Source organism: Phocoena phocoena, chromosome 20 (assembly GCF_963924675.1).
Source record: "Phocoena phocoena chromosome 20, mPhoPho1.1, whole genome shotgun sequence".
NCBI classification, from domain to species: Eukaryota; Metazoa; Chordata; class Mammalia; order Artiodactyla; family Phocoenidae; genus Phocoena; species Phocoena phocoena.
Window position 1 is genome coordinate 42884147 of NC_089238.1, and position 8745 is coordinate 42892891.

Consider the following 8745-nt stretch of genomic DNA (forward strand, 5'->3'; position numbering starts at 1 on the left):
AAATAGAAAATATGAGCAGACCAATCACAAGTAATGAAATTGAAAGTGGGATTAAAAATCTTCCAACAGACAAAAGTCCAGGACCAGATGGCTTCACAGGTGAACTCTATCAAACATTTGGAGAAGAGCTAATACCCATCCTTCTCAAATGCTTCCAAAAAATTGCAGAGGAAGATATGTATGATAAGTACATACCTAGATCAATTTCTTAGGCTAAGTTTTGGCTAAATTCATTTTTAAGTTCAAGGTTCTAAGTGGCTGGGGGAGTCCTCTGTTCCTTGAACAGCCTTCTGTCCCAATGAGATGATCCCCTACTATAACAACGTGTGTTAATTCCATCATATTTATCACATTGTATTTTGATTATCAGTTTATCTGTCTCCCGTCAGATTGGGGATTCCTTTAGGGAGAAACTCTCTTGTTCACTTTGTCTTGAAATAGGTACCAAATTATTTGACAAATGAGTAATGAACAACACTTCAGATGGCATGCATTTATCCATAATTATTGAGTATTAACCTACAAATATTCTATAATCTGATTTTAAATCCTCAAATTTATAGCAAGGCTTTGATTTAGCTTATGCTAATTTTAAAAATGTGTAGCTTTGAGGCATTTTATTATAAAAAGCTGGTATTCATATATATAAATGAGTGAGAACTTAAAATTCATCATATATTTAATTCATTTTTTAGTTTGACCTTCTAGTAAATCTTTAGCTTCATTGATTTTGGCTGCTATATAAGGAGATCCTCCCTTGTCTGGGTGATTTAAAAGCATAATTGGTCGATGAGCATCTCTTATCTTTCCTTTATTGGCAGTAGGGCTTACATCTAGTATTAATGCTGCTTCCTGTTTTGTCATTTTGGGTTCAAACTCACCTCTGAAGGTGTAATAGCCGCCACTGAAGGCAGATTTTGGTAGACTTTGAAAAACTTGTTTTACTTGAGGCTCCATATGCTTCATGGCTTGCAAAGCATAATGGCCTGCAAATCCTGCAGCAGCAATGGTCAGTCCAACTGCTATGACTGTACTGGCCATGGTTCCCGCTTGGCTCCTCTGCCTCCACTGGGAGTGCCCAAGTTCTTAGTTTTTATATCTTGGACAGTCTGCTTTTATTTGAACTCTTAGGTGATTGTTTAGCTAGGTATGGAATTGTAGGTTATGTTATTTTCCCTTATTATTTTGGGGAAAATGTATTTGTGCATCCTATTATTTGTGCATCTATTGTTGCCTTTGATAGGATTCCTATTGGTTTGATTATTGTTCCTTTGAAGGTAGTTTATCTTTTCTCTCTTGCAGCTTTCACACTTTTTTCTCTTTTTTCTTGGTGTTCTGTAGTTTCACTACAGTGTTATATCTTTGTTTAGTCTGGGGAGTTAAGGAGCTCTTTCAATCTGAGGGTTTATATCACTTCTGAAAACTTTAAAAATATTATATCTTTCTTTGTTCACTGTAGTGTCTTTCACAGACAACTATCATATGCTGGATCTTCTGTCTAAATTTCTCTTTCATATTTTTCATTATTTAAACTTCCTGTGGTACATTCTAGGTGACTTCTTTAGACTTATCTTCCAATTTAATAAATTGCTCTTCCTCTTTGTGTTGTGTGCTCTTTAACATATTATTGTTTTGTTTGCCAGTGATAGCATTTTTTTCAGATTTTCCATTTTTAATAATACACGCATACTTTGTTTTCTTTTATTGTGCTTCACTTTGTTGCACTTCACAGATCCTGTGTTCTTTGCAAATTGAAAGTTTGTGGCAATGCTCTACTGAGCAAGTGTACTGGCACCACTTTTCCAACAGTGTTTGCTCACTTCATGTCTCTGTCACATTTTGGTAATTCTTACAATATTTCAAACTTTTTCATTAATATTATATTTGTTAGGGTGATCTGTGACAGTGATCTTTGATATTACTACTGCAGCTCGCTGAAGGCTCAGATGATGGTTAGCATTTTTTTAGCAATAAAGTATTTTAAAATTAAGGTATGTACATTGTTTTTAGATACAATGCTATTGCACACTTAATAGACTACAGTGGAGTTCAAATATAACTGTTACATGCACTTGGAAATCAGAAAATTCATGTGATTCTCTTTATTGTGATACTTGCTTTATGGTGGTGATCTAGAACTGAACCTGCAGTATCTCTCAGGTATGCCTGTACCTTGATCCTGCCGTGTGGAATCTATTATCTTTTTCATCTGCTTAATGGCTATAAACATTTATTTTAAAATTCTTTTTGAATTGCTTTAGTATTCAGAGTTATTTGATTATGAGCTTTTGTTGCATTTGCAAAGTTTTATAGCATTGGATTGTTTTGTATTCTTTGCAGTCTTTCTGAGTTCATCAGTACTAATTATATATTTATAGGTATGTGCTGGATTGTGGAAGCACCCTTATGGGGCAGTTTTGTGTTTTACTGTGGATGTATGGGTTTCCCAGGTTTGGACCACTTTTTATACTAATTTTTTAGTTTGGACTTTGCTAATAGCTCAAAGAATTTTACACTCTGCTGACACGCCTTGCAGGGCAGGGAATTCAAAATTGTCATGACTAACTCTGCTTCCTGCTGTACCTTGAGGCAAACCTTATCTTTATCCTGTTGGGAGTTTTTTCTATTTCTAGTTCACCCCCAGTCTTGCTTCTTGGAGGAAGTTCAGGACTCAAAATCTTGACTTTTTGTGTCATTGCCACAATCTACATCCATTTCTTCCTGAGGGACACATGGCTTATTTTTCTGGCCCCTAGAAATGTATTTTTCTTATCTTAAACTCCAGCTGTGTACTTTGAAAAAGTTCTTCAAATTTTATGTAGAATTTCTAGATGTCTTTGAAGTGGGAGGAGAGACTTCACACCTCAGATCAATTTGCTATCTTTGCTGGAAAGGCCTCCAATTTTTATTTTTTTAAACTTGGGCATATTATATATGTGTGTGTATATATGTATACATATACATATGTGTATATATATATATATGTTTTGTTAAGTGCTTTTGTACCTCTAAGAGTTTATCATGAAACTTATGCCATTATTAATCTTCTAAACCGTGATTCTTTAGTAGTTATTTTCCACAGAATGGATGTATTACTTATCTAGGCAATCCCTGTTGTTGCATCTTAAGTTTCTGATTTTTTTGCAATTATAAATGATTTTTCTGTGAATATATTTATGTATCTTTGTGAGCATCTCTGCCAGGACTACCTTCTTAGAGTGAAAGAATTGTATAACAGGATAGAATCTTAATAATTTGAAAGACTGATAAAATATTAGTAATGGGAAGTACACTGGATGTATCACAAAAACTCTGAACATTAAGGAAAAAAGGAACAGGGTAAAATTGTGAGAGGAAGATAGAAATACAATGGATTAGAACTTTATACCATTGTAAACATCAAATCTCTGAGTTCATACAACAGACGTTTAAGACATTATGTTGAGTATTATAACTAATAAGGAGGGATAAGAAATGAATAAGACATGGTTTCTGTTCTTCAGAAGAATATAGGTGAATTCTTAATGAAGATAAATAGAACTATATGGAACTCTAATAAAAAGGCAGCCATAAGTAATATACTTCAGGTAACAGGAGGCTGCTGTGAGATCTCAGAAGGATCTACCTAATCCAGCTTGAGGAGGGGCCATATCTACCTAATAATTTACAATTCTTAAAATGTTAAGAAAAAGGTTTAAGCAACAATGAACACATGGTTATAGGAGGAATAGTTGACACAGTTAATAATTTTGTGTGTATAATGACCTCAATAAGCATTTTCTTGTATGAGTGAGTTGCCTCTCAACATGGCTCCCTCCTAGTCCAAATGGTTTGTTACCATGTCACCAGCCAGAACAACAGTGTCAAGCCTGTTCTTTAGCTTCTTTACAGCAGCCACACTCTAATAGTCATCGCAACTTCCTCCTTCCCGATAGAAACTTCATTGATCTGGTTTTCCACCATTTTTATATATGGCTATGTGCTTCAGAAGAAGCTAGGCCCATCTCCTGCTCTAGGGTTCCAGTTAATCTAAGCCAGTCATAGAGTGTTCCCTTGCCAATGACTGGTTTAGGCATGGGCATGTAATACAATTTTGGCAGGAGGAAAATTTTGCTTGGGGCTTTCTTGAAAAGGTTTATTCACCCATATAATGAGGAAAAGATGGTCCTTTCGCTGGCTATTGTTGGTTCTGGATATTGTACTTGGAACTGTTGCAGTCATCTTGCCATCCGTCTTAGGATGAAGTCAGTACATAGGAAGACGAAGCCAAGAAGGAGAGAGGAAACCTGGAGGTTGCTCTGCTACTTAATGTTGTGATAATAAATGCCCACATGGTTTGAGTTATGTTTTTCTATTACCTGAAGCCAAAATCTTCCTAACGGATGCAGGAGGCAAGGTGTCCCTTGGGACTCTTGTCACCTCAGGACAATCCCTGTAATCTACTTAAGTGTCTCATGCAGGGATACAGGCGAGGTTCTGGGTGACTTGGGCTGCTTTCCTATTTGTTGCCTTTGGACAGTTACCAGAATAACTGGATATTTGCATTTCCATAGCACAATGTCTCTTTCTAACCTTTCTTTTCTAACTTAAAAGTAGGTTCTTCCAGTCGATTTTTGAATGACCTAAACCCAAGAGAACTATTGATATTGCACAGTAGTGGTCCATGTATTTCCTATTCGATTACTTTGTCATGAAAATTAGGGAAAAATACACAATGAAAATTAGGTTTGGCTAAATATTATGAAAAGTAAAAATTTCCACTTTTCAAATGTGATAAGATAGCTTGCATTTATTTTATTGCTTCCTTTGTGTCTTCACTGTGCTGTGACCATAGCTTATCACTCACTTTGAAACTTTTTTCAAGCATCGAAAGTCTTTTTGTTTCCAAATGATCAGCAACACCTCCTCTGCTGAAAAAGCAGTTGTAATAAATTACATTAAGTTGATTTTATAAATTTGAATTTATAATTGGAGAGTATGGGGGACAATTACAGCTTGAGGTCACCTTGAGCAAGTGACTTGTTTTAGATTCCCATGTTGAGAGAATTCTGATTCACATCTATAAGTAGTTGCAAGTTTTAGGATTTTGTTTGTTTGCTTAAGAAGCTTGTTTTTGTAATCTCTTGAATAAGGATGGTTAGAAATAGTTTATTCACAGTTCACAGAGGAAGCAAGTTAACCTGGTTGTATAACGTAATGTAGTGAAAATTTCAGATATGAATATTATAATATTGGTATATAATATTCTTGTGTGTGCCTGTATTTAAAATACCATTTTAGAAATAAGTGCTGTTTAAATGAAGAAATTAAAATAGCATAATTTTTGTAACTCTTGAAGTTCCCTGGCATAGCTTGAATTTGAAAACCACTGCTTTTTAAAAATTATTTTTTACAATTCTTCTCACACCATGTAGCAATAATTTGATGAACTTCGTCTCCCTTGAGCTGCTCAAAGGCAGGGCTCGTGTCTCATTTATGGTGAATTTAGGTGTACAGTTTTATTCTTACATGGTTACCCCTCCTTACACCAACTGAGAGCTTTCCAAGGCAATATTCCTCATCCATATAGCACAGTGCCCACTGCATGGAACATCTATGGAATGAATTGTATTACATCCCAGCAAACATTTCTCTGCCTATTCTATCTGTTCAGTTTATAGAAGACCAAATTAGGGGTTGATTTCGTTGAAGCTTCTCTTAAAGTATAGGTATGTAGATCCATTTATGGTAACTTTTGTTGTTTTCTTTATGTATGAGATAAAAAGATACTCGTAGAAATTTAGGAAGTATAGAAAATTACGAAGAAAATAATCACTGTGAAGCTTTTGCATTTCCTTTCAGTCTTTCTTCTCTGTATATATTAGTTATGTAAATGATGTCTACGTCCTGCTTATTTTCCCTAACATAAGTGGGCATTTCTTCACTCTATTAAAAAGTTTTCATAAGCCTAATTTTACTTGCTTTGTGAACTATTCCATCTTACGAAAGTACCATGGTTTATTTTATGCATTGTCTATTCTTAGACATAAAGTTTCTAATCTGCTTTTATAAATTATGCATTACAAAATGCTATGATATTTTTCATATAATGTATCAACTGTGCAAAGATTTATTTGTTTAGCATAAATTCCTGAAAAAAAGAAAGTACTGGGCCAAAGGCACAAACATTTTCAAGGCTCTTGTTTTATTTTTGCTTTAGATAAATTTGTCATTGTTCCTGTTGATACTAGAGAAGTTGTATCTGTTTGGTTGCAGTTGGATGATTGTTGATGCCTCAGAAAATTCTGAGAATTAAGAATTTTAGAATTTAGATGACAGTAGAAGCAAAAGCTAAGTTAGATTTATCAAATGAAGTGGATAACAGAACCAGAGCATCATGCTTTTTAAGAGAATTGCCTTTCAGACACTATATCTTGAGTCTCATTTCCTTGGGGATTCTACCTTCCAGGGCTTTTTGTAGCCCTGATTCTTGCTGGATTTACATTTCCTGAGTTTCATTTGTGTCTGACCTTTCCCTAAAGAGCAAGGGGTGGAGAGCCTTGTCGGGAATGCACTCCACTTAAGAACCAGCACCCATTTATTTTCTCACAGACTGACCTTGGGTTCTGGCCAGAGGAATACAGACCTGATTTCTCCTCTTGATTTTGCATTAACAAAGCTTTTTTAAGCTCACACGTGTGGAAAGACTTGATAGAGTGGGAACATCATTTTGTTTCAGGGAAAGGATAATATGTATAAGGGGAAATGTTAAGTCTGGATTCTTACATATTTAAAAATTTTAACCTACTTACCCAGAAGCAGAAATGATTTGGGGCTTAGAAAAAAGTCACAGATAATTTGAAATTCATATGTTGTTATTCGATTTAAAGTCATATCTTTCTTCATCTAGATCATATCAGTCTAATTCTAAGAGAAGCATCCAAGGGGTTTGAATGGAATTTTTTTTTTAATGTAAAGAAATGGCACATTAAAAAAAACCAACAAATTGGCTTCCCACAGTGGCAGACTTGCAGCTGGTAACTAATCCTATAATGAGCGGTATATACCCACATATTTTCCAAATTAAATATGGGTATATACAGGCCTGGCTTAAGATTCTATAATACAGACACTTTACCTGCTAAGGAAAAAAATTTAAAACCAAGATTGCCCAAAGGGTTATAAGCACTGAGGGAGAGGTAAGAATAAAAAAGCCAGAGAGAGGGAATGATGTGACTTTGTAGAATGCCTACTTAGGACAGAGAGGGGAGGAGATTGTAGGGATGGTTGAAGGATAATGCAAGTGCCTGGGCATTGCTTAGAAGATCTGATCAGTTATCCAGATCAAGTCATGCTTACATTATTAGAACCTGGGTATTAAGAACTGCCATTCAGGCAAGTACTGATGATTGTTTTTTGCTAGGAGGTATATTAGAAATTACACAGTACTTCTGAAACAAAAATTCTATTTGCCCTCCCCTGTAAAATTCTTTTTCAGAGAGTGAAATTACATTTTTATGACCTTAGCTTAATTTGGATTCAGTTCAGTTCAGTTTTTGAAAACAAGAAATTAATCCTGAACTGGGCTAAAACTTGGATTGCTAGAATGGCTGATCATTGCATCTCCCCCTAGCCTGCAAATTTTTTGAGAATCCCATTAAATTTTATTCAGGAGTCCCTTCCCAGCCAAATGTATTGTTTCCATGGATACAATTAATGGGGAAAGCAATTTTATAAGACTGATGTGAAAAATGAGCACTTCATCAGCCCCCCTGCTGGTTGCGTTTAGAGACTGGAGGAAGGAAGTCAGCTCTTGTGGGGTTGGAAGAAGCTCTGTGGTGTAAAGGGGGCAAAACAATGAAAGCAGAAGTCAGAAGTGTCTTTTTAAGTGTAAGGAATTAACCCTGAAGTCTTAATTGGAAAATGCCACTAAATTGTGACACCTTTTCACACACTTTCTGTTTACAGAATCCACTCTGTGACAACCTTAAAAAAAAAGAAAACCCAAAAACCAAAACCCTAGAAGACCATTCCTTAAAAATACAGACCTCCCTTCTCCTTTAATTGCTGAAACAGGTTTTAGGGTATTTGGTGCAAGACAGATAGACCCAAGGAAGAATGAAAGCCTTAATGCAATGAAGGACTCACTAGCTCTTAACTGTCACTAATTTCTACCACAACATTTAAGTTTTAGGTAATTATGACTCAATCATCAAAATTTCTCTTGATTAGCATTTTTATTCATTTGTTATCTGAAATACATACAATGGGGTGAAATCAATATCACCTCATCTCATTTTCCAAAATATTAAAGTGAAAATAATAGAACCACAATGCAATTTTCTAAGCATCAAAGAATGCTTTCACTCCACTGCCCCAAGCCCAGAGCAGAAATCTAGAGAGATTTCTTGACAAATTCAGAGCCCTGCTGTACAATGGTTACATGGCATTTGGATAACTATTAAAAAAATGTTTTTTAAAGCCTACTCTAATTTGGGAAAGAAATGAGGCTGGAACAATTCTGTGTTCAGTTTAATATCACTGTGCAGCTTGTGACAAAAATGTTGCCCTTTTCCTATTTTTCCTGTGAGTGGAAATAGGGGATAGGCAACTTAAAAAAAAAAAAAAAAAGTAGAATGTGAACAAGTACATTTCAGGGTGAATAAATTCAGTTTAATTGCATACAAGCAAATCCATTTAAGAAACTATTTGTTTATATTTTCTGTAATACAGCTGTCCTGTTCTTTTCCTTTTCTTTCTTTTCTT

General features: G+C 35.1%; 1 pseudogene; it reads right to left on the reverse strand.

Moving 5' to 3' along the window:
* Nucleotides 1-684: 684 nt before the first annotated feature.
* On the reverse strand, nt 685-1041 carry LOC136141362 (mitochondrial import inner membrane translocase subunit TIM14 pseudogene; annotated as a pseudogene).
* Between the last annotated feature and the right edge of the window lie 7704 nt (nt 1042-8745).